This window comes from Lytechinus pictus, chromosome 17, assembly GCF_037042905.1.
Source record: "Lytechinus pictus isolate F3 Inbred chromosome 17, Lp3.0, whole genome shotgun sequence".
Taxonomy (NCBI): Eukaryota; Metazoa; Echinodermata; class Echinoidea; order Temnopleuroida; family Toxopneustidae; genus Lytechinus; species Lytechinus pictus.
In genome coordinates this window covers 13466404-13493688 of record NC_087261.1, presented here as the reverse complement: position 1 = coordinate 13493688, position 27285 = coordinate 13466404, and the positions used below count along the sequence as shown (strand labels likewise).

The 27285-nt window shown below is 36.5% G+C and overlaps 1 protein-coding gene across 1 annotated transcript in view; it reads left to right on the top strand.

Moving 5' to 3' along the window:
• Positions 1–9155: 9155 nt before the first annotated feature.
• The window catches only part of LOC129280288 (uncharacterized), a 43852-nt gene continuing 25722 nt past the window's right edge, over positions 9156–27285 (top strand). The window contains exon 1 of the mRNA XM_064112198.1: positions 9156–9374. The gene's annotated coding sequence lies outside the window, so the exon portion shown is untranslated. The remainder of the gene's footprint in view (positions 9375–27285) is intronic.

The window sequence follows — 27285 nt, the reverse complement described above, 5'->3', positions numbered from 1 at the left end:
TTTTCCCCTTTAAATCACTTAGAGACAAAAGAGTAGGCTTTTCTCTATCAGCTACATATACATAAGTTAGGGCATAGCAAAGCCTACCCCTCAGGGGGCTGCCAAATTCACCCAATCCTTTTTTCGTATTTTTCCAATTTCTCGGAAAATTCTTCATTTTGGAGAACCATTGAGGCAAAATGTGTTTCTGCCTTGCAGTAAAGCCCTTGTTTTTGTTTTGTAAGCACATAAAGATAACAAAGTATGATCTTCTTTATCAGTTACATATAAAGAAGTGGTAGCACACTGAAGCCTTCCCCCTTCAGGGGCTGCCGAACTCTTCCAACTTTTAAGTCTATTTTCCCTCTTTATTGAAAAAATTGCAGTGTTTGAGCCCCCATACAGGCAAAAGGGCATTTCTGCTATATAGGAAAGCTAGTTTTGATTTTGGAAACCACTTGGAAATAAAAGAATATGCTTTTTTTCTATCTGCTACATGTAAAAAGAGTGCTGGCATATCGACTTCTACCTTCTTCAAAGGCTCCAAGATTGGCAGATTTTCCCATATATTGGAAAAAATATGGAAAAGGGGTGGGTGACTTTGGGAACACCCAGAGGGGATAGGCTTTGCTGTGCAACCACTTATTAGCAGCAGATAGGAGAAAGTCTACTCATTTAATTCCACGTAGTTTCAAAAGAATAAAACTGGCTTTTCTATATAGCAGAAACATTTTTTACCTCAATGGGGGCTCGAAAATAGCATATTTTCCCATAAATAGGTAAAATATGGAAAAGGGGTAGGGGATTTCAGCGACCCCCTAAGGGGGTATGCTCCAATATGCAAACACTGTATGTAGCATATAGAGGAACCTCTACTCTTTCGTCTCCATATAGTTTAAAAACAATAAAAATTTGCCTTACTACAGATAGCAGCAACACTTTTTGCCTCAATGGGGGCTCGAAAATAGCATTTTCCCATAAATAGGTAAAATATGGAATAGGGGTAGGTGATTTCGACGACCCCCTAAGGGGGTATGCTTTAATATGCCAGCACTTATTTATATGTAGCAGATAGAGGAAACTCAACTAAGTTGTGTTTTTACCGATACCGAAATGCATTTTGCCCGTATATACCATAGATTACGGTGAGGCAGACTCACCAACAAAAGCGATACGAGAAGCCGATGGAAGCTATTGTGTTGGGATTGTGTTATCTCGAATGACATACCATTGATCGCTTTATAGTCGTTTTCGTGAGTGTGGATGCAGCGGCGTAACAGGGGTCGGTGGCCAGGGGGGGGGGGGGGCAAGAGCCCAAAATTTCCCGGTCATATCATGGTATGAACAGGCGTAATGGTGAAATGAGGCGAATTTTTTTAGAAGGCCAGATATTGCGTATCGGGCAGAATTTATCTTTCAAAAAAAAGTTGCGAGCGAGCGAAGCGAGCGAGCAAAATTTTTGACCTTTTTAATGCAAAAATCCAATTTTGTGATAGATTTTGACATGATATCCAGAGAATAATATATTTCACTCTTTTCTCTTTAGATTCCTTTTTTTTGTGGTCTGTACGCCACTGTGAACAGGATTCTTTGCGGTAGTAGCGTGAAGAGTAAAAAAAAATGAGGGGCGCAGTATAGCACATGTGCTAAAAAACTGCTTTATATAAGTCCCGAGCGAGCGAAGCGAGCGAGAAAAAAATAACCTTTTCATGAGAATCTAACTTTGAGCTATTTTTTGACATTATTTTCAGTAAATAAAATCATATCCTACACTTTTCCTTTGCTTTTGATCCTCCTTTTTTTGTTCTTGTTTGTAGAACTTTTTGGGGCCTTGGCCCAACCCTTCCATACGCAGTGCTGTGCGGTTGGGGTCCGGGTCGGAGCCCCGGAACTTTTTTATATCAAAGCCGTTAAACCTCACAGTTTGCCGCTATTTTAATTAAATCGCGGGCTTGTACAGAATATAGCTTTTACACAATTAACACATTTATTCAACCCAGTTGCGTAATGAACCCAATATTTTGAGGGGACAATAAAACATAGCAATGTGGAAAAAAATTTGTAAAAAGTCGCCAGCGTGCAAAGCGAGCTGGAAAAAAATTGCCTATTGAAATTAAATTCTAATTATGTGATAGGTTTTTCCATTATATTCAGCAAATAATACATTTCTTTGTTTCCATTCATATCATTATACGTTGTCTCCTATAATTTTTTTTATGTTTCCTCTTGGGGCTGGAACCAAGACCCCCCCGCGCCTGTATGCCAGTGATTGAACGGGGGGCGTTATAGAGCCATTTGAAGGTTAATGAGCAGCCCCTACTGCGTTGGGTTGGGGCAAAGCCCCGGTAGCTTATTTGCATAAAATTTAGCAAGCTTATAGCACAATGTTGTATGCAGTCCATCTTTCTTCCCGCTCTTTAATTTCAATCATCGGCAGCCCGGTCGCGTTATTATTTTTGTTCTTGTCCCTTTTCTTAGTTTTCCAGTTTAGCTTTTGACTATTTACACTCTTACCTTCGTTTCCCGCTATTGTTTGCCACTTTGTCATCTTTTAATTTATTTCCCACCGTGCTATTGTATTACATAGGCCTATTTCGGAATGATTTGTTCTTTCTCAAATGTTCTTCTTTCGTACATTTAACCGCTTTCCTTCCTTTTCCATTAAAAAAAGATTTTTTTGTTCGTTTTCTTTTCCCTTTCCTTTTCCCCTTTCCTTCCCCTTTCCCTTTCTTTCTCCCTCCTTTTTTTATTTTTCCCGTTTATCTTTTATTTTCCCGGTGAAATCCACCAGGGGGGCAGCTTGCCCCCCCCCCTGCCCCCCCCCCCCCCCGCCTGTTACGCCACTGTGTGACTGTGACAAAGAGGTTTAGATTTTTTAGATTTATTCATTTATTTCCGTTCAAACAAAAGATATAATCAAAGTAAAGTGTAAATACATGTTCAAAATAATACATACAGTTCTATAACATTTCATAACAAATATTGAAGATAAAATTATCTGAACGGAGGGACTTGCCAAGAAAAGCAGAGCTTGTAAATAAGGCAAGTCCCTAAACATAGTTCCAATACTAATTAACATAACCTATATACAAGAGACGGGTGGAAAACAAAAATAAAATACATAATCTACAAAATACCAAAATAGAGCATATAAGCGACAACAAAAAGTGGAAAGTAATTTGAATAATTGGAGTGATAACGATAATGATGATAAAATTTTTAATAGAAATTATAAGAGTGGAAAAGGGAGGGAAAGGAAAGAGAGGGGAGAAAAGGGTGGTGCAAATAAAACTGAAAATAAAAAGAGGAACATGACAGGTGCACAGGTCATAGGACACGGTAGTGACATTATTTAGAATATATATTAGACAAATTTGTTGATAATTAAATGATAGTTGTAAATACGTTTAGTTACAGTTATATATTAGCTTGACTTGTTGGTGTGGAGTATTGACAAATTAGCATCTTTTTAAGTTTGCGCTTGAAAATGTTAATGCTTGGTGATTCTTTAAAGTCATTGGGCAGTGAATTCCAATACACTGGTCCAAAAAAGACGAAAGAGTTTTTTGCTAAAAGAGTACGGGTTGGGGGTAGATGATAACAATTACGTTGTCTCGTTGGGTAATCATGTATGGAGGAGTTTTTACAAAACATATTTGAAAAAATTGTGGGGAGATCATTTTTATTTAGTTTATACATAAATTGGGCGAGTTGGAAAAGATATAAATCATTCACTTTAAGAATATTATTTTGGAAAAAAAGGACATCTGTGTGTGATCTGAAATGAGTTTGAAAAATTATTCTAAGGGCCTTCTTCTGCAACAACAGTATCCTTTGTAATTGTGTTTGGATTGCACAACCCCATGCCAAAATGCCATAATTAATGTATGGTAATATTAGTGTATGATATAATGTAAGTAAAGTGTGAGATGGAAGAAAATATTTGAGCTTGTTAATAATTCCGATGTTTCTTGAAATTGTTTTGCATATATTATCAATGTGTGGTTTCCATGATAGCTTATTGTCAATAATAACACCCAAGAATCTGGTTTGTGATACATTTTCAAGAACGGTGTTATCAAAAATGAGATTGTCAGGTAATGTATGTGTTTTGTTACTAAAAAGCATATAATTTGTCTTTTGTAGGTTAAGTGATAGTTTATTCGCCTTAATCCAGTCAGTTACATGTATGAGTTCAGAGTTTACAATTTTTACAAGTTGATTTGCGTTATCATGAGAAAAGAAAATATTCGAGTCGTCTGCAAACAGTATGAATGTTAGTAAATTTGAACTTTTTTTAATGTCATTGATGTAAGTAATAAAAAGAAGAGGGCCAAGTAAGCTACCCTGAGGTACTCCACAGGTGATAGGAAGAGTAGAAGAAGTAGCGTTGTTAACTGATACGAATTGAGACCTATCTGTTAGGTAACTCCTGAACCACTCCAAGGCCTTCCCCCTAATACCATAAAAAGAAAGTTTATAAAGAAGTATTTCGTGGTTAATGGTATCGAAGGCCTTGGAGAAGTCCAGGAAAATACCAACAGTATGAAAACCTTTATCTATGGAAGTAGTGATTTTATCAATAAAAGACAGAATTGCATGTGAAGTGCTATGATTTTCGCGAAACCCAAATTGTGAGTTAGAAAAGATATTATGTTTATCAAAAAACGTACTTGTACGTGTATGTATAAGTTTTTCGAGAATTTTAGATAATGAGGTGAGTAATGAAATAGGGCGGTAGTTAGAAACAAGTTGATTGTCGCCTTTTTTGTAAAGAGGGATGACTTTGGCTATTTTCATGAGACTAGGTACTTTCCCTGTGTTCATAGAAATATTTAATATGTGCACCAAAGGATCGACGATAGTTAAAATAATTTTCTTGAGTAGAAAGTTAGGAATGCTATCGAAACCTGGGCTCTTCTTAGAGTGCAGATTGTTAACAATATTAATAATTTCTCCTGTATTGGTAGGATTAAAAAATATAGAGTTAGGGTTTGGGTTGTTAAGAAAACTGTTAAATGATTTATGTGTTAATGGGATTTTGCTTGCCAGATTGTTGCCAATATTGGAAAAATATGAATTAAACTCATTTGCTATTAAGTTATTGTCATCGATGATTGTGTTGTGTGTTTTTATTTTTGATATAGTGGAACTTTTATTCTTTTTGTTTAACGCGCCATTTATAATTTTCCAAGTATTCCTCATATCATTTTTGTGCAAATCAAGTTGGGAGGTATAATATTCTTTTTTTGCAATACGAAGTAAAGAAGTAAGTGTGTTTTTATATGATGTATATTTAGAACGGGATTTGTCGCTTGGTTTGGATATGTATTTATAGTATAATTTGTTCTTTCGGTTGATTGATCTCAAAAGTGATTTAGTAATCCACGGGTGGAGTGGGACCTTTTTATAATTTGATTTTCTGTTGATAGTAAAAGGAACGTGAGTATCTAGAGAAGATGTTAATTTGGAAATGAAGAAGTTGTATGCGTCATCAACGTCTGTGGATTCAAAAACACTCGACCAGTCTGTTGTATTTAAGTCATTAATTAGATTGTTTATATTGTCATCAGTTATTTTTCTAAATGGAGTATTGAATGTTTCTTTCATTATAGCTTTATTTGTAGATAACCTAGCAAAAATGGGAAAGTGATCAGTGATGTCACTAATGATAACGCCGGCTTTGGGGATTTGTTGAGTTATATTGCTAAAAATGTTGTCAATTAAAGTGGCCGAGTTATTTGTAACTCTTGTCGGTTTAGTGATAAGCGGTAAAAAAGAATAGGAAAGAAACATTTCAAGAAACTCCTGAGAGGTGCTGTTAGAATTGCAATTTACTAAGTTGATATTGAAGTCACCCATGAAGAAACAATCTTTATTTTTCAAAACAGGATTTAATAAAATTTCATTGAGAGATTCTAAGAATGCATTGGTATTTGATTGAGGAGGTCTATAAAATACACCCAGTATTAAGTTTTTGCCTTTTGGGTTTGTGACTTCAACAAACAGGGTTTCTAAAACGTCGTTTGATATGGTTATATTAGCTATATGAGTATAATCGTATTGTTGTGGTATGTACAGAGCGACACCACCTCCAGGTCTTTGCGTTCTATTATTAACAATTAAATCAAAATCAGGGAGTGTGAAGAGTGAACATGGATTATCAGAGAACCATGTTTCAGTTAAACCAATAAATGAAGATTTCGGAAACCGGTTGTTATCTAGGAATAATTTAAGTTTATCAAAATTTTTACTGGCACTTCGAATATTTAAATGGAGAAGATAAAAACTTTCGCTTGTGTTGTCTGATGTAATAGATGATTTGAAATGTTGTTCTGTGAAATAATGTGATGTAGAGAGTTGTCCAAATTGATCATTTGCATCAAAGTTGTAATTAAGATTGGTTGTATTATTGTCCATAAAATTTCGTATGAGTGTATCGTAATTGGAATTATGATTATCTAATGTGTGAGTAGCGCCATGTTGCGCCGAGAGAGACAACAAGTCGTCGTTGTTTAAAGAACTAAATGGAAACCTAGTAAAATCAGTCATTAGCAGAGGAGAGAGGGTTTGTGGTAAACCTCGGTGAAACAATGCACTATGCTGTATACCTGTTCCTGAGTATGTGTGAAAAAAAGAAAGAAATAAATAATAAGTGTGTGTTGACGAAAGGGTAGTAAAAACAGAAAAATCAAAATAGAAGAAGAAATATAAGGAAAAAAAAACAGGGAGAATAAAAACTAATATAAAATGTAATGACCTTGTGCAGTGCAAAGTATGAAGGGGTGGTGTTGAAACTAGAGAAAATGTAAAACACTGAAACAAAAACAAAATAATCTTCCTTAGTGAAGTACTAAGAGTAATTGAGAATATATACTAGTATATGTATATATATATACATATATATATATATAAATAAATATATATATATATATATATATATATATAGGTAAGTAAAGAAACAAAAAAAAATAAACAGAACGTATGAAAGCAAAATAAAGGAAGTAAAATGACAACAGATATTCATTCTGTATCCGTCTCTCCTGAAGGTTACATATATTTTTTTAAAGGTCATATCAAAATATCAAATGAGGATAACTAAATAGTAATGATAGCAAACTTAACATAATGTCGGATTTATACCTGCGTGATCGATAGAAGTATGCAAAGATCGATCAATATAGTCTATTGGTCTAGAACGAATACATGTCGTGATATGTATATATACAGAAAACAAACAAGGAGGACTCTGCATTTAACATGTTTAACGAGAGTCACGTTTAAGTTCGAAGAATGATTCAAACTTTTACAAAACAGACAAACGATAGACCGTATACATGTATATAGCTGCGTGCAACAAAGTCTGGATTTACGACACGCAGTATACGCTTGAGTGGTTGAGTGCGGACACAATAAAAACCGACTTGTTGCGATGCCAGTGGATGTGAACATCCTATTGTTCCTTTTATGTCTTAAACAGGTTGAGGATTTTTTTTTATAAAGAAATGCATATACAATATAAAAGAACCTAACCAAAAATAGACATGGTTAAATAAATTATTTTTCAAACATAATGTAGAAGAGCAAAAACACTTGAATTTTGAAACATCCAACCGTTTTCCCTTGAATGCCAGATTGAAAATTGTAGTAGGGATTTTTTTTTTTGTACATAAATTGTTCATGCTTAATAATGCAGGAATGGATAGCCAGTGGAGAATGTGGATAAACGTAATACAATCTACAATAATAAATTACATTGATATATTACAGGCTTCGAGTAATATAAGATTGGATGGAAAGTGTAGAGCCTGGGCATGCAATGTAGAGTAGAGAGATAAAGGCCTGAAATGAGCACATTTGATTTTAATGCGAAACACTACTGTATTGCCAGAAACAAAAAAGGCAAATAGCAGAAAAACATAGAAGTACAAACTGCATGTAGCTCCAGGGACAATTTTGCTTCGGGATGATCCGAGAATTAATGTTAATGCACGAACGTGTACATGTATTTACATTATACAAATAAACATTTAGCTATTAGTATTATTGTTTGGATGGATAGGTCCATGGTAATTAGATTCACTCATACTCGGAGTAAAAATTTTATGAATATAGGAGTCACTCATGTGATTTAAGACACCTTAAGATTTAAGGTTTGTTTTGGTCTCGTTTTAGCGCAATATCACGTACACATTTTGACATATTTCCCTCTTTCTAAGCAAATTAAGGCAACAATACTGCCATGAAGTATATTAATGTTTTCGTTAATATATTCTCTTTCATGTAGAATGTTGACATTGTGCTGTTATTTATAAAAGAGTTCAAGATTCATGAAAAAAATTTCTGTTTCAAATTATAATTTGCATAATTCATGTAAATTAGGTAATAGTAAACAAGGATATCCCAATAATGTAATGACAATTTTCTTCTCTTTCTTACCCAAGTCTTTGTTTCCAATTTTAGGGCAGTTCTGCATGGTTAGATATATATTCTTAAATACTTGTTTTCACTATATCGACATAATATGCAAATTTATGCAAATTACTTGCTTATTTGCATAGATACAGCGTGTCTCTCTGGATGAATCTTTTTCTTTTGAATCAAGGAACATTTGTGCCAAGTGGAACATTTGTACTAAAAAATGCAGCGTTCAACCTCTTAACAAGTCTACTATTTGTTCGAATTATACATGCATACAATCCTGATTAGGCTGTGCGCACAAGCAGTTAATAGACTAGTCTAGTTTTAGACGATTTTAAACGAATCTATTTGCACCACGATATAATACGTGCAAATAGATTCGTTTAAAATCGTCTAAAACTAGACTATTAATAGACCAGTTCGTAGTTACTTGATGGACAATTTTGGTCAAATGACCTTTCATTTCTTTCATTATGATAGGCAGATTTCAAAGCAAGATGTTACGTAAGCTTGCCTTTCATGGCAGGATGAAGAAATTGAATAGACCAGGTGACTAGAATAGCACACCAATGAACACTTTATGAAGGTATTTGTTGCACAATGTACTTGGCATACCGTAAAATACCAGTCGTTCGTGGACGCATTGTTGCTTTTTGTGGATGTAAATGAAAACCACTATTCAAAAGAATATATGAATAATCAAGACATCAAAGTTGGTGCTTATCCCATTAGATTTTAAACCACCATGTCACTTTAGTACAAATGACCTTCCTCTGATCATGTGTACAATCTTTTGATCATGCGCAAAAAGGAACTACGAACTGGCTGGAGGGCTTTTCATTTTTGGTCACATGTTTCAGAAATAGCTTGAACGAGAGTATCTAGGTGTGAATCGAATCTACTCTCTGCTGCATTCAAAGTGTAATACGCAGCTCGCTCAAAGTTGTTGGTGTACGTCTACGCGGTTGCATAAAGTAAGTTGCTCAAAGTTCATACGTTCTAATTCACAAATTTTTGGTTTCAATCGTTTTTTAGCATTCCTAACAATTGTAAATGAAAAAGAGGAAACAGTCCGTTACCTTATCGATTTTATTTTCTTTTGTATTATTCATTGTATTATATGTAGGCCTAAACTTGTTTTTTTGTTGTTCTTTTTATTGTCATTGTGTTTTTTTCGAAAAAAAAAATCGTCAGTGATTACAATTTCGAACATAAAAAGCATTGAATTAAATGGGTTCAACCTTATAGTTTAAGCAGGCACGAAACATGAAAAGCGGTAGGTTGCACGGAGCCACGGAGTAATATTTTCTAATAAGCAAACACTTAGATTGCAAGGAGGCACGGAAAACTGAATTGAATGAGCAAGTATGGGCAAGTGACACAGAAATATAGATTATGAACAGGAGCATCTCCCCCCTTTTCCTTCAAAATCCTGTGGCAGCTGGGGCGGGTGAGGCGGCTGACGAGGGGTTCATCTTTTTTCAACACTGTTCCACCCAGATAGAGGGCTCTGTTATTACGCTACATTTTGGTTCTCTCCCTTTTCCTTCCAAACCCATCGACTTGGCCACGGAGGATTATCTATTGTTACTGGGGGTGCTGTGACAATTAATGCTCAGCACCCCCAGTAACAATAGACTAATCTTCCGTGGACAGCTCCCTGTCCAAACCCTGTGGCGGCTGACGAGGGATACATCTATTTTACCACACTGTTCCGCCCCGATCGAGGGCTCTTTTATTATTGCTAAATTTTCGTTCGCTTCCTTTCCTTCAAACACCTGTGGCGGCTGGGGCGGGTGAGGCGGCTGACGAGGAATACATCTTTTTTCAACACTGTTTCACCCCGATAGAGGGCTCTTTTATTATTACTATAGTTTCGTTCTTTCCCTTTTCCTTCCGAACCCTGTGGTGGCTGGGGCGGGTGTGGCGGCTGACGAGGGGTTCATCTCTTTTTCAACAGTAACGTTCCACCCCGATAGAGGGTTTTAGTGAAACGTGGATTCATGATAACACACCATTCTTGTTTAATTTAGACGGATACAGTTTTTATCACAGTGACAGACATGATCGAAGAGGTGGTGTTGCCTTGCTCATCCATAACTCATTTAATGTCAAAATAAGATCAGATATGTTTATCAAATTATTTTTGTGAATCCCTTTTTTATAGAAATAGTATTGCAACATAGAAAGAATATTGTGGTTGGTGTCATATATAGAGATCCTCATGTAGATATCAAAAGCTTTAATGAAAATATTGATCAATGTTATTACATATTGTCGCATGAAAATAAGTGCATTTACATTATGGGTGACTTTAATATAAATTTTCTGAACATTGATTCCAATAAATACATACCTGATTTTGTTAATATTTTATATAATAATTAATTTCGTCCTTTAATAAATAAGCCCACCCGGATTACCACCCAATCTTCAACTTTAATCGACAACATAATTACTAATGTACATACTTCTCAAATTCAGACAGGGATATTCTACAGCGACATTACTGATCATCTCCCCTTATTCCAAATAAGTAATTTGTACTGCGAACAAAAAAACTAAAAATTTTACCTCCCACATTACTCAACAAAGAAAGTATACCCGACATTTTAAGACGAGAAATGGAGACATAAACAATCTTAAACAGATAACAGTACTGATTGACAAAAATCATCATTTTGACTTACCACGCTTTTTTCTGTCAAATGTACGATCGATCAATAATAAACTTGATGAAATTGACATTGCTGCTGATATAAACAAAGTTGATATTCTTGCTTTGACGGAAACATGGATTGATGAATCAACTTCTATGGATTGTTTGAGTTTACATGGTTATACTTTATTTTCAAAGCCAAGGAGTGGAAGAAAAGGAGGAGGAGTGGCTTTATACGTTAAAGATATTTTTAATCCTAGTATTATTCCTATTTTGGTACCTGATAATGTAGAGGCTTTGTGGGTCTGTGAACGACCACGATTATTACCTCGTGAAATATCACGTATTGTCGTATGTGTATTGTACTTTCCACCACGTAGTCCATATGGGCAGGAATATATTGATCATATTATTTCTACGATTGATGATGTTCTTACAAAACATCCTGATGCTGGCATTATTGTGATGGGTGACATGAATGACCTTGATATTGAACCAATTTTGAATAATGATAACTTTCATCAGGTTGTAAATATTCCAACAAGAGATAATAATATACTTGACAAAATTGTAATGAATTGTGATAAGTTTTACTTATAATATACCTGTTAGTGTCACATCACCTCTTGGAAAAAGTGACCATAACTGTGTACTGCTAAGACCAATTGATAGTTTGGCACGCTCAAGAAAGAAAATAAAAATAAAACTTGCCCGCCCTCTACCAGACAGTGGTTTGCGTTTATATGGTCAATGGATCACTCAATATTCTTGGGATGATGTGTTACAGCTACAAGATCCTTCTGAAAAATATTCTCGTCTTATTCTAACTACTCTATCAAAGCTGGATGAATTATTACCAACTAAGAAAATTAAGATAAAGGATAATGACAAACCTTGGATGACACCACAGATAAAAGCAATCATAATTGAAAGAGAAAAAGCTTTCGAGAAGAATAACAAACCTCTGTGGCGTAGTCTCAGAAATAAAGTAAATAGAATGATAAAAAGTGCAAAGAAACATTATTACAACACACGTGTATCTCATCTTAAATCAACAAATCCAGCAGACTGGTATAAACAAATCAAGATTATTACAAAAAAGAATAACACATCTAACGTTATTGCTGTACCTGGTGTTGAACCTAATGATAAAGATCGTCAAGAGAAGACTGCTGATACCATTAATAAGCATTTCATTAATATAGCATCAGATTTGGCGCCTTTGGATAGAAGTTGCTTACCAGCTTTCTTACCTTCTCCTTGTGTTTGCCCAGAAGTACAACCTTATCAGGTGTATTCTATGCTAAAGAAAATAAAATGCAGTAAAGCAGGTGTAACAGATGACTTACCCCCTCGTGTAATTCGTGAATTTGCATGTGAACTAAGCCATCCTCTTGCCAATATCCTTAATACATCATTTCAACAAGGGTTAGTACCTTGGCAGTGGAAGAAAAGTCAGGTTGTTCCCATTCCCAAGTCACAACCACCGAATATTAAAGAACTCCGACCTATTTCTCTTACATGTCAATTCGCTAAAATTGCAGAATCATTTATTACAAAATGGTTATTGGAAGATATTTCTAAATATATTGACATTCATCAATACGGAAACAGACAAGGTCTGTCAACTACCCATTATTTGATAAAATTATTGCATTATGTATTGGACAACTGTGAAAAATCTAAATCAATATCCACCATAGTTTGCACAGACTTTTCCAAAGCCTTCGATAGACTTGACCATAATATTCTGATTCGAAAATTAATTGAATTTAACGTAAGACCTTGCATAATTCAGTGGATTGTTAGTTTTTTAGAAAAGCGTTCACAATCTGTTAAATATCAGGGCGTGTTGTCTCCGTATATTACAAATCATGCTGGAGTGCCGCAAGGAACGAAATTAGGCCCGATATTATTTTTGATCATGTTTAATGATTCTTTACCGCACTTTAAATATGTTGATGATCTTACTATAGTTGAGAATCGTTCAGTAGAAACTCCTTCTGTATTACAATGTCATCTAAATGCACTTGTTACCTGGTCATCTAATAATCATATGAAACTAAATCCGAATAAATGCAATGTAATCAGAGTATACTTTCTCTAAAAATCCACCATTACCTAATCTATTGCATATTGGTGACACTTCTCTGCAATATTCAGAAACTGTTAAAATACTTGGTGTTTATATTCAGTCAAACTTAAAATGGGATAAACAAATTTCAGATATTATAAAAAGGTGTAACAGAAAATTGTATATGTTCAGACTTGTCAAACAATATAAACTCCCTATGTCAGACCTTGTTCAAATTTACATTGGATATATTCGTCCAATTTTGGAGTATTGTGTACCGGTTTTCAATGGAGCACTAACTGCTAAACAGGTTAAGGACTTAGAAAAAATACAAAAAAGAGTTTGCAAAATAATTCTTGGCTCAGATTTTATAGATTATGAAAATGCATTAACAAAATGTGGATTAGAAAGTCTTGAAAGAAGACGAAAAAGACTGTGTTTGGAGTTTGCTAAATATCTTTTAAAAAACCCTTACTGTAATAACTGGCTACCAAAAAGGAAAAATGTCTCAATCTCATTAAGGCGTGTTCCAAACTTTGCTCAGTTAAAATGCAAAACAGCTCGCTTTAGAAAAAGTGCAATACCATATTTCATTGATTTACTAAATTCTAAATAAATTGTTACTTTCATACCCTTGAAATCAACTCAAATTTTTGCCATTGTTTTAGTCTCCATTTCAATCCAATTGATATTTGAATTTTTAATTGCCTAATATTCATCACTTTTTAATATTGTATTTCTTTTTTTTTTCGTTCTATTTTATTATTTTTAATGATTTTTTATGTACACTTGCTCTTTAAAATTTATTTATTATCTATGTACATTTTAAATTGTAATTGTTTGCTTTTATCCATGCTTTGTGAACGTTTTATTGTAAACATGTTAATTTCAGCCTTCTGGCTTTGTAACATGTATTGTTTTTATACGAAATAAACCATGATTGAATTGAATTGAATTGAATACATAAGACAGATACAGCTTCTATAAATTCTCTGAAAAATGACTTATCTCATTTTTCCTGGGATGAAGTTGAAGTTGCAAGCTGCTAGACTTCGTCAGGCAATAAGCAGAGACGTGTGTGTATTTGAGTTTTGTCAGACGTGTATCAATCCGATATGATTATTTACGTCTGGGACCGACCTTTAACGTCACCATCCGAAAGACGTGACCAGGGCTCGAACCTCTGCATCAATTTGTAACTTCCCCACATAGCTTGGATTACAGGCGCACGCCACAGCGCCCAGACGCTGCTGCGCACAGGTTATATACACTAAACTAGAAATACGTATGTTGTTGTTGTTGTTATTTTAAATAGGCAAACTAGTCAGTTTTGACTATTGTTGCCTTGTAAATTTGCTTTCCCTTTTTTTCAAAAAGAATAATTTCTTTGTTCAATCTATATCAGTTAAAAAAAGTAAAGGAAAGATATGAAAGAAAAGTTCTTAGGAAATCGCGCAAGACCACCTCTCCTGCCCTGTATTAGTACGTTATCCTGACAAGCCCGCTCGAGGTATATTTCGAGGGCGTCTCAGGCGTACAAAGAAATTGTACTCCCTATGTCTCTCAAACGTGAGCAGGTGGCGCTCTATCCGATACCTCGTAGAACTCCATTTAAAGGAGAATGAAACTCTTGGAGCAAGTTAGCTTTTGTGAAAGCAGAAAAATCAAAGAATAAGATACAGGCCGCACGGGCCTATTAACATTGGGAAAGCAAGAGATATTCATTCGAGCCAACCCATTGCTATTTTTTTTATTTTGATATGGCTGATTGACAAAGTGTATGCATATGATTGTCCATCTAACACTGATTCTATTTTTGGTAATTACTGAACTTCCTTTTCCCAAATTGGGAAGAAATATCACCAATTTTGGACTATATTCTGACTGGCGGAAGGATTAGGGCTATTTTGCTGTTTGAGGTGATGAATCTGCTCCCCCCGACGGTGTCTTCAAACACGCCAATTTATTTTTAAAATGAGCCGGTCGAGGGACCCTTTTCTGGTCAGATATGGATTGCCAGATAAATATCCTATCCACTGGTAGTAAACATTCGACCCCCGAATTTCATCCTTATTTTTTATGAATTTTTTAAAGTGCCAATTTAACACACGAGTCTATGGGGAATGAGTTAGGCCTGTGGTACCTATAGCCAAAATAGGGGAAAATCTCAGTTTTCAGTAAGTCGATGAAATACGTACTAAAACTTGTCAAAAATACTTATTTTTCACTAATATCCACATTTCAATCATCAGGAGATGCAGTAAAGTGGGAGAATTGGGCTAAGCAGGCGGTAAGCAGGTAAGTAACTAAGCTTCTATGTATATAGCCTAACTTAGGGCCTTAGCCTAACTTGTGTGTACATAGCTTCATCCACATCTACCGACGATTACCGGTACAGGTATGCAGCTGTGCTGTGCTACACTAATTAACGTTAGTTTGATCGCTACCACTGTATACTGAGTTAGATACGGTAAATTGAGTGATTATGGCTGTTGCTGCAGTTGGCAGAGGAATGGGGAGGAGAGAATTAAAGAATCTGGAAAAGGAAGAATGGTGTCGTCATTACGCAGAGAAGATTAGAGGGAAGCATAGTGGGGCAGAGGGGGACCCAATATCTCAGTGTTGGATTTTCCATGGGAGGAGCAAGACAGGCTCCAAATATAAGTGTATGGATGTGACAATACCAGGGAAAGGCAAGACTGTGCGAGCAGCACACAGGGTGGCCTATATGACCAGTATTGCCAGGTCTTGGTCCTTGCCATCTGAGCTTGAAGTGTCCCATTTGTGTTGTGAGCCTGCCTGCGTTAGACCAGCACATTTGGTACTTGAAAGCCATGAGGAAAACATATCTCGACGGAATTGCAATTCTTTGCAAAGATGTCTTGGGCACGGAACCAGACCATTATGTATCTTTAATTAAAGTTTGATCCATAAAAGTTAGTATTGCTCCTCCCTTATTTGACTAGGTCCCCCCAGCCCAATGAGGTAGGCTTATTATGGTAGGCTACAACTTTTAGGAATAACTTTGATTTATTTTTTACAATTAGTACAACTTCAATTCTTCATGTGTTTATAGGCCTGATCTAAATCTAGACCTAATTGACTGTGGGCTAGATAATAAGTTGATGCCAAATAAGAGTTAGAGTTAGTCTCCATGGTCTAAATTTAGCCTGCCCATAAGAATGTAGACCATGTCTATATTCTTAGCAGAATTATTGCCTGTAAAAAAGGGAGAGTCTAATCACTGTCAGTATCACTCTCACTTACAGTGTTCAACAGGGTTCTATCATAGTTATGATCTACATAGATATGATTATGGTCTTGTTCCAACTGTCCTTTCATATAGCATTCTTTCGAGTTTATGTCCATTCGCTTCCTTTCGTATAGTCTAAACTTATACAGGCGATGAAGAGCTCTTGCATGCTTGACTTTAATCATCTTTGATCTGGCCCTCCAATAATCCCGTCTTTTCTGCATCTCTTTCAGTCTCTTCACGACTCTGGGACTCCGAGACAATCGAACCTTTGCTGCTGCAGTCTTGGAGAGGATGGATGCCCCTGCTCCGTTATTGGTCAAACTGATAGCAGAATGATCTCTACCTTCATAGTTCCTGGTAAAGGTTTTAGTCTGCTTTGGCTGGGTGGTGTTAAATGCACTATTCATTGACTCACATTTCTGGGTTGTGCTGAGAAGCCTTGATTTTGTTACAGTAGATGGTTTCAGACGATGCATAATAACAGTCTCTATTCGTTGTCGATCAAGTATTGTGAAACATGTTGTTTGTCTAACTCTGAGACTGGAGTAGAAAAATTCAAAGTTACCTCTGCACACATTACTATTTATATGACACAATTCATGATTTCCAGTGAAGCAGAGAAGGATAGCTGGCACACACTTGCCAAAATCCACTTTTGATATGTCACCTCTTTTCATTTTTGCTGCTTCCATTTCAGCCTGAATGCGGTATGCAATGTCATCAGCAAAATTCCTCTGCAGTTTGTGCCGCCCTGTGACATACTTTGCTGGAAAAGCCTGCTTGCTGAGTTGAATTTTACCAAGCCTTCGTGCCAAGCCTCGGTTCAGGTGAGTGCTACACAGAAGTGACTCTGGGTCTATATTTGCTCTTTCTTTCATTACTTTCCTTACCCCTCTTGCGAAGTGACCATCGCTATCTGTAGTTACTGCCCCCAACGTTATGCTTTCTGATCCCTCAAGTAGCATCTCAGCACACCGCTCTCCTCCAACCTCCTCATCTCCAATGTTTGCAGAGAGTGGTATAGTTGCAGTGCACTTTCCATGATTGGGGCATACAGGCTTCTTTCCCTCCCTGATAAGCCTTTGCCCGTGCCGACACAGCTTATTTGTTCCATTATATGCTATGATGTACTTTTCATGGGTAACATTTTCAGCTACTGTGTCCCTAGACTGACTTGCTGGGGCAAAAGGGGTCCTCCGTCGGGCATGGCTTAATGGGGTATTGTATTGGCGATCAATTTCAATGTTTATGGGAGTATCCCTTGCCATTCCCCTGCATTCAAGTATATCCTTCACTTTTTTCTTTTTTCTGTCCATGTCACTTTTGTTTTCTGCCATCATGATTTGTCCACACGTGTTAGCACTTCTCTGAAGGGAGCTCATTGTAGGGGCAGGGGTATTCATAGAGGTAAGCATCCTTGTTACAGCTGCACCAGCAATGTTTGTTTGATAAAGCCCAACTTGGAGCGCCATGTTTGGTACAGCCACCTTCCTCCCTGGCCTGTTGCTTTCAATCTCCTTGTATAGTTTTTGGCTGGTGCTCTTGAAATTGCAATTGGTACACTGGAACTGCTCACTTACTGCTAGTCCTCTAATATTTTCACCTTTCTCACTTATCAACAGATTGGGAGCAAGACAAGAATGACTACTGGCTTGATGTTGACTGATCACTTTATTGAAACACTCTGCCAATTTCTCCATGTCCACAAAGCGATTACCAGTGACATTCCCAGATAAAGATGTTGGCTCTGTGAACTCTTGAACAGGTAAACTTTCTTCCACTTTGGGGCGAAGAAGCATTACTGTCTTAACTTGTGTCTCAATGTTGCCTGTCAGTTGATCACCAAGGACTGAAGTTGTTCTTTTCATATCATTGTTTGTCAGTCGCACATAACTGGTAGACTTCAGCAGTTGCCTTTCACATGACTGGCCTTTATTCCAGGGTTGGTTGTTAACTTTAAAATGTGTCCTTTTCCTTTTATTATATGAATCTTTCTTCCTACCCATCTTGACTGAATTTGCTTTACTGTTGGGTGACAAGAACCACTGAGTAGTGTGTTTATATGAGATGCATCATACCCCCATCTCTTTCTCTCTCACACTCACTTAATTGAGCTCTTCTTGTGATTGGTTGAAGGGTATAGTTTATTTGCACTCTTGTATGCATCAGTGAGTTCATACTATACTTGCTTTGTTCTGTTCTACCACAAATTAAACCTGATTATCACATTAGAAATCCAAATTTATGATGTTCAAATTTCTGCAATAGACCTGCACAGCCACCATGCAATGTATCTCTATCTATTCCTTCCATCCATCCATCCAGTTTCATCCCACCCCCCCCCCTCTCTCACCCCATCCCCTCTTTCTCCTCAATATGTTATTAATATTTAATACTCTCTCTCTCTTTATCTCATATATCTTCCTCATTCTCTCTCCATATTAATGTAATGCTCATTAACTCTCCATATTGATATAATGCTCATTAACTGCAAAAGAAAAGACAAATGTTTAAAGTATGCATACAGTACACATTGCTTTATTGTTTTCTTATTATTCATCTGAAAATTATTTAAGTATGATGAAGGACATTGCCTTGGGTCATCTAGCACCCGGTTATGATCAGAAATTGTGCATCTTTATACCTCCATGTTGCTAAGTGTATCTGCTTGTACATTGCATTCATTTATGGGGATACAGTAAGGATTGTGTAAAATACATATAAACATGTACATTTATGGGTTCCATTAAATGAGTCATTACCAAATACATTTGAATTATTGGTGCAATTTTTTGTTATAATGTGAGTATGGAGGTGTAAAGGAATAGCAAGGAGGCTGAAATAATGAAAAAAAAGTACACATGAGACATTACAGGCCGCACGGGCCTATTAACATTGGGAAAGCAAGAGATATTCATTCGAGCCAACCCATTGCTATTTTTTTTATTTTGATATGGCTGATTGACAAAGTGTATGCATATGATTGTCCATCTAACACTGATTCTATTTTTGGTAATTACTGAACTTCCTTTTCCCAAATTGGGAAGAAATATCACAAATTTTGGACTATATTCTGACTGGCGGAAGGATTAGGGCTATTTTGCTGTTTGAGGTGATGAATCTGCTCCCCCCGACGGTGTCTTCAAACACGCCAATTTATTTTTAAAATGAGCCGGTCGAGGGACCCTTTTCTGGTCAGATATGGATTGCCAGATAAATATCCTATCCACTGGTAGTAAACATTCGACCCCCGAATTTCATCCTTATTTTTTATGAATTTTTTAAAGTGCCAATTTAACACACGAGTCTATGGGGAATGAGTTAGGCCTGTGGTACCCTATGTCTCTCAAACGTGAGCAGGTGGCGCTCTATCCGATACCTCGTAGAACTCCATTTAAAGGAGAATGAAACTCTTGGAGCAAGTTAGCTTTTGTGAAAGCAGAAAAATCAAAGAATAAGATCAACAAAAGTTTGAGTAAAATAGGACTAGCAATAGAAGAGTTATGAGCATTTGAATGTCGAGATCACTAATGCTATGGAGATCCTCCCATTGGCAATGCGACCAAGATCTATGATGTCACAGATGAACAACTCTCCCCTTTTGGACACTGAAAATATACCCCAAAACATATCTTTTTGCTCATTCTAATCATATGACAAACGATTCATCAATGATATAATGTTGTGAAACCTCTGTACTTTTCCTCTCATAAAGAGAACACCTCACCTTGTGATAGACTCTATAAAAGTGAGAATATAAGTGAAATAAGTACTAAAGTAATGAGGGAGTTGTACGTGTGTGACATCACAGATCTTGGTCGTATTGCCAATTTGGAGGATCTACATGGCATTAGTGATCTCAATATTCAAATGCTCATAACTTTCTTATTATTCATTCAATCTTCCTCAAACTTTCAACAATATGTTTCTTTGATTTTTCTCTTTGATATGGATTCAGCTGGTTTCAAGGGTTTCATTTTCCTTTAAAGTTCCGCAGGTGAAAATTTATGTCAAATCGATCAGATCAATATCAACATTTCAACATTTTTTTTTTTTTTTAACAAAAAAAACATTTACAGTAGAGTAAATACTGACATTCAAGGGCCATATGATAAAGTGAAAGTGACAAGAAAGGTGCACACATAGACTATTTAGGTGAAAACATCATCGATTACATCATAAACAATTACGTACCCCCCAAGATGAATAATTATATATACACCTTGCTCAGAAAAGTATTATGGTCACGAAGTCTTGACTACACCCTGTTGTAATGGTTGCCATCCTGGCAACCAAATTGAAATCTATGAGTCCTTTTGAAATATCTGATAAGTGCACTTTTGGGTCTTTACTGCGAGATTCTCCACTTTACGTTCCGCATAATTCAGCAAGTAATAGGGCTCGTTGAATTATAAATCTAGGGCAAACATATAAGAAGTGGTATATCGTTTCTCTTTCATTGCAGAAATCACACTTTCCAGTTGTGTGTCTTCCCGTCTTAAAAAGGAAGTCATTCAAACCCAAACCTCCCAAACGTAATCTGTGGATCATTTTTTCACCACTTTTGTCTGTGCAGAGATAATCAAAGGGTGTTTTTTTCTGATACAACTTTCTGGTATTTTCTTAATTCTGAAGTTGACTTGTCCCATCTCTTCTGCCATTCATTTCTTGCAAGGACTCTTACAATCTTTTTTGTTTCTTGAATATTCAAACCATTATTTATCTCTATTTCTTGTTTTAAGGCTGCCTTTGCATAGAAGTCAGCCGTTTCGTTTCCATTAACCCCACAGTGAGATGGAATCCACTCTAAGCAAATCAATATACCTTTATATTTTAGACAAGTAGCGGTATTTATGATTTCTCTAACGAAATTATCATCGTTGTTTTCCTTCACTGCTTCGATAGCACTCAGAGAATCGGTAAAAATTACCACTTTATTATAAACATTCAAATTTTCCAACCACTGCAGTGCCAGAACAATGGCGACCAATTCCGATCTATACGATGATGTAAAATTTTGCATTCTTTTACATTCGATTACCCGCATAGCAGGCACGTAAAAACAAGCAAAGGCATTGCCGTGCGCCGGGTCTCTAGAACCATCAGTGTAAATATGGAGATTCTCTTTCCACTTTGTATTAATATACTCCACAGTTGTGTTATATTGATAAAAAACGTTATCACTTTTGGATACAAGCTCATGCAGCTTCAATGACACTTCTGGTGGAGAGAGATGCCAAGGAGGCATGGGTGTATAAGACTGAAAAGATTCAGTTGTGTAGTATATCTCATCTTCCAAAACTCTCAAACCAAAAGGTTTTCGTGCTTTCTTATTTTTTTCGTATTCAAATTGCCAACAGTTCTTCAATGAAGATTGAAGTGGGTGTTTGGCGTTTTGTCTTATTTTTGCTTTGTAAACCTTGCTAAGCATGTATCTTCTCAGATCGAGTGGTAATTCACCAGTATCTACCTGTAAGGATTCCAGGGAGGTACCCGGCAACGCCCCTGTGCACAATTTTAAAGCCTGGTATTGAATAGTCAACAAGAAGTTCTTCACATGATCATGAGCTGAATCATATGCTTCTGCTGCATAATCCAACAAATGCCTGATGACCACTTAATAAAAAGTCAAAAGGCTTTTATAACTACTTCCCCACTTAGTTCCCACTAGTCTTTTCATTATATTTATTTTCTTTTTTGCTCTTGTTACAATCATATTTGTATGTGGTCTCCATGTTAATTTTCTATCCAGTACTACTCCTAAAAATAGATGTTCGTCCTTTGTGGTAAGGGGACCTCATCTAATTCAATCTGTACACATTTGTTAGTGTTACTAAAAAGCAAAGTAACAGATTTTTCTTTAGAAAGGGTAAAACCCCATCTGTTGAACCACTCATTTAGGATATTCACATAGGTTTGTACTTTTTAGAAAATCAATGTTCTTTCCACACAGTCGTCTGCGTATATAGAAATATTGACAGATTCGTCCATTGGTATGTCCGACAACATTAAATTGAAAAGGACGGGACTTAGGGAACTACCCTGCGGTAGCCCTTCCTCTATGTCCTGTATAACTGAGAGGTACTTATTTGCCCTGACCTGGAAAGAGCGCCCGCTTAAATAGTTCCATAAGAACTTGACCATGTTGCCTTGGAAACCAAGTTTATTAAGTTTATAAATCAAGCCTTCCTTCCATAGTCTATCATAAGCCTTCTCCATGTCAAAGAAAACGGCCAGGGTATGTTCTTTATTCTCAATACTTTTTTGAATGTCATTTTCAAGTTGGGTTATATTGTCTTTTGTGCTTCTTGCCTTTCTAAAAGCACTGTGGCAAGATGGTAACAAACTATGTTTTTCCGTAAACCATACCATTCTTTCTTTGATGATTTTCTCAACTATTTTGATGAAACAGTCATTAAGAGCGATAGGCCTGTAGGAAGAAACGTCTGTAGCTTCCTTGTGTGGTTTCAATATTGGGACTATGACGCCATGCTTACATTGGAGGGGAACAATTCCTGTTTCCCATATGCTATTAATTATAGTTAACATTATCACTCTCCCTTTGTGTGAGAGATTTTTATATACTTCATACCCAACGCCATCTTTACCTGGAGAAGACTCTTTACATTTTTTTAATGATATTCTCAATTCGTACATGGTAAAGGGTTCATTAAGGACACTACTACCCTTAGCATCACCAAATGATGATATGATGTCCTCATATTTTTTAACAATATCTATTTGTTCAGGGGTAAGAACTTTGCCCTTAAAACTATCGTTTATGTTTTTAAAGTGGTTGGCGAAAGTATCCGCAACGTCATTGCCAGTAACAACGGAACTATTCTCTCTCATGAGAACAATGTTTTTCCTGGGCGAAATACCATAATTATTGATCCTTTTAATCATTTTCCAGATCTCGGATAAAGGGGTAAAACGATCAATGTCTTGACAGTACTTTTCCCAGTAAACTCTTTTGGCTTGCCTTAAAGTTTTCTGGGCAATAGATCTTTTCTTCTTAAAATCCTCCAAAAAATCTGGAGGGGGTATTACATAACTTTTCAATTTGCTCCTTACTCTATTTCTCTCCTTTATTCTAGAGGAACATTCTTTATTCCACCATGGTACTGGGTTTTTCTTAATATTCTTGGTAGCTCGATGTCCTTTCAAATTTTCCAGGGTAATCTTAATTGATTCCATGAAAGAATCGAACTCTATGACCTTGCCTCCTTTCTGTAAGTACGTATTCCACTGCTCATCAGTTTGCCGCCTAAATTCATCCCAATTTACATTTTTTGTGGATAACGTTGAACTGACAGACTGGGCATGCTGGGAGTGGTCGATCTTTGTTTGCGTACCATTCCCTTTCAGTATGTTCAACTGGCTTAACAATGGATAATGGTCACTTCCAAAACTGTTGTTCAGGACCTGCCACGTTGTTTTGTTCGCTGTGTACAAGGAGGGGCTAATGTTAGATCCAAACAAGAAAAATTACCCGTGTGGTAGTCTACTCTAGTGGCACTTCCATCATTTAAGATAACAAGATTTCTCTCGTTTGCAAATTCTTCCACTACTTTGCCATTAGCATCTGTTTTTTTACTGCCCCATAATGTATTATGGGCATTAAAGTCTCCCAATATTACAAAGTTTTTCCCCCTCACATTTTTGAAAAGTTCATTCAGCGAATCTGTGCTAAGTTTGCTGCACGGGTTGTAGAAATTAACTACATTTAAAATCTCATCATCCAATAAAATTTCTAATGATATGATCTCCAGATCGGTTCCATGACAATTGCTCCGCCGACATTTGCTCCACCGACAATTGCTACGCAAAATACGACAACTGCTCCGCCGACAATTGCTCCGGACAGTTGCTCCGCCGACAATTGCTCCGGACAGTTGCTCCGCCGACAGTTGCTCCGTCGACACTTGCTCCGCCGATATTTGCTCCGTCGACACTTGCTCCGCCGATATTTGCTCCGCCGATATTTGCTCTGCCGATATTTGCTCCGTCGACATCTGCTCCGCCGAAAATTGCTCCGCCGACAATTGCTCCGCCGATAGTTGCTCCGCCGACATCTGCTCCGATTATACGACAATTGCTCCGCGACAATTGCTCCGCCGATATTTGCTCCGCCGACATCTGCTCCGATTGTACGACATTTGCTCCGCGACAATTGCTCCGCCGACATCTGCTCCGCCGAAAATTGCTCCGACAATATTTGCTTCGCCGACATCTGCTCGCTGAAAATGGCTCGGCCGTAAACTGCTCCGATGATGCTTGCATGATATATTACATGGCATACACAGGGGCCGCGGAACGGTTTTCAAAGTGGGGGGCTGACCATGCTAAAAATCGCAATCATATGGTAATTTTTACGTTTTTGCACACGGTTTTGGAAAAAAGTGGGGGGCTGAAGCCCCACGGTTCCGCGGCTCCTGAATTCTGATACATGCATATAGAAAGAAATAGAAAAAAAGGGGTAAGCATGCACAAAGGAGGGAGAGATATTCTTATTCATGGTGGGGGAGCATTTGTGTAAGTATTATTACGTGCCTGTTGATTAGAATGAAAATAAAAGTACGCGTTTTCATGTAATTATTATAACAGTACAAAACACTTAGATATACCCCATTCTTAGCGTCAAAATCGCTCTGGCGAAATATGCTCCGAAGTGGAGATATTTGCTCCAGGTGAAATTCAACGGTAGCCCACCTTTTTTGTCGAAAACCTGTACTGTAGTCACGCAAAATGTTTACTGTCGTCTAATTTTGTCCCACACAAACATGACCAAGACATTCAGTAATTAAAAATTAATATTCACGAAAATACCAACTTGTGAAGCGCTACATGTCGTGTCACCTTCTCGCCACACCCCTCCAATCTGGTTTCCATATCCTCTCGTATACACAGTGCTCTGGTCTCCACATCCACATTTCATTTCATTTATTTAATTTTCAACAAAATATAAATAAAATAAATACAATCATAACAAGTCAACATCATAAAAAAATATACCAAGGTCATAAAATCAACTTGAAAAAGACATGTTATAAGAAAGTTACATACAAATTAATCATGTGTAAAGGATTTGTGATTTATAATTTGTGAAAATGGAGGATCCCACTAAAAAGCAAAGCTTGTATATTGTGGGCGCCTCAAAATATGACAAGCGATAAATAAATTTATATACACAAATCAAAATATAAACCATGATTACCAACAGGAGACATCATTAAAAGAAAATATTAAATAACCAAAATATACGAAAATTACGCAAAAAACTCAGGAATGAGAAACAGTATAGAATGAAAGCGGATGAATGAGAGATAGAGAGAGAGATGAAGGGGGGGGGGGGGTGAGGAATGAATGTGATAACTGCATAATGAACTACAGGGAGAGGAGTGTTAGTCCAGGATAAGCCCCATAGACAAGGGGTCGAACCTTGTTTTTTTAGATATACAATGTTTTTTGATGGTTTCTTGTCAATTCGAAGGTGCTGATTCCGAATCTGAATGATGCCACTCTTGTAACCTTGAGCATTTTCCGCAAATTGGCAAAATCCAATATGGCCGCCAAAATATGCAAATTACCCATGAAAATCATAAAATTGCCAACACATTAGCTATAAAATGCATGTAGTTGTTGTGCAGAAGTGAAATACCAATTGGAAACGCGATATTTGACAAAATATTTATTTTATTGATATTCAAAATGGCCGCCATAACCCCTGTATACTTTATTATGTAGAATATGAATGGGGAAAATATTTTTTCAAACAAGAGCACTATAATTGCATGTTATTGTGACCTGCGAGTGGACTATATACTGTCTGAAAACATGACTATTAACAAAACTATGTCATTTGTATACTATCTAATGTGATAAATGCTGTATTATGATATTCAAAATGGCTGTCATAGACCCCTTATACTGTGTACAATATATAAAAGGGGACAAATAATTTTCACAACCTTTGAATTTGTTTGACTTTAAAATGCCAATAACTGCGAAATATTGGTGTAACACTGTCTGACAACAAGGATTTCTAACGAAACATATCATTTCCCTTGCAATTTCGGTAATTATGCTGCATGTTGACATTCAAAATGGCTGCCATAGGCCCTATCTGTATTATGAACAAAGCGAATGGAGAAACTAATTTTCACAAGAGTAAAAACAATAAAATTAATGTAATTGTAATCTATACGAGTGAAATATTGTCTAAACACATGATTTGTGGCGAAACATATCATTTCATTTTTCATGCATGAGATAAATGCTGTATTGTAAAATTCAAAATGGCCCCTATGGGCCCTTACAGTATTATCTACAATGTAAATGGGGACAAATACTTTTGAAAGAATTAGGATTTGCCTGACTATGAAATCCATATAATTCTGTTGTATAAGGAAAATATTGTTTGAAAACGTGATTTTTTTAATGAAATATAACATTTCCTCTCCCATAGGTGATAAATACTGTATTTTGACTTTCAAAACGGCCGCACAAGCCCCTACAAATTCTGTAATATGCGTATAGGGAAACTAATCATCACCAGAATGAGAACCAAAAACGCACGTAACTATGTGATGTATAGGTAAAATTTGGTCTTGAACATGATTTCTGACTAAATACATCACATAATGGTTGAGAAGGTAATAAAGGCCTTACTTTGAAATTCAAAATTGCTGCCATAGCCCAAAGTAGTATGTTCATTGTAACTGGGGACAGATAATTTTGACAAAATTTTTACTATGAAAATGGCTTAATTTTGATGTAAGTGTTAAGTATTGTCTAAACCCAATGATTTCTAACGAAATATATCATAGCTTGTGTCATAAAGGTGATGAATGCAGCCTTTTAAAAATGAAAAATGGCCGCCATAGTCCCTTATCT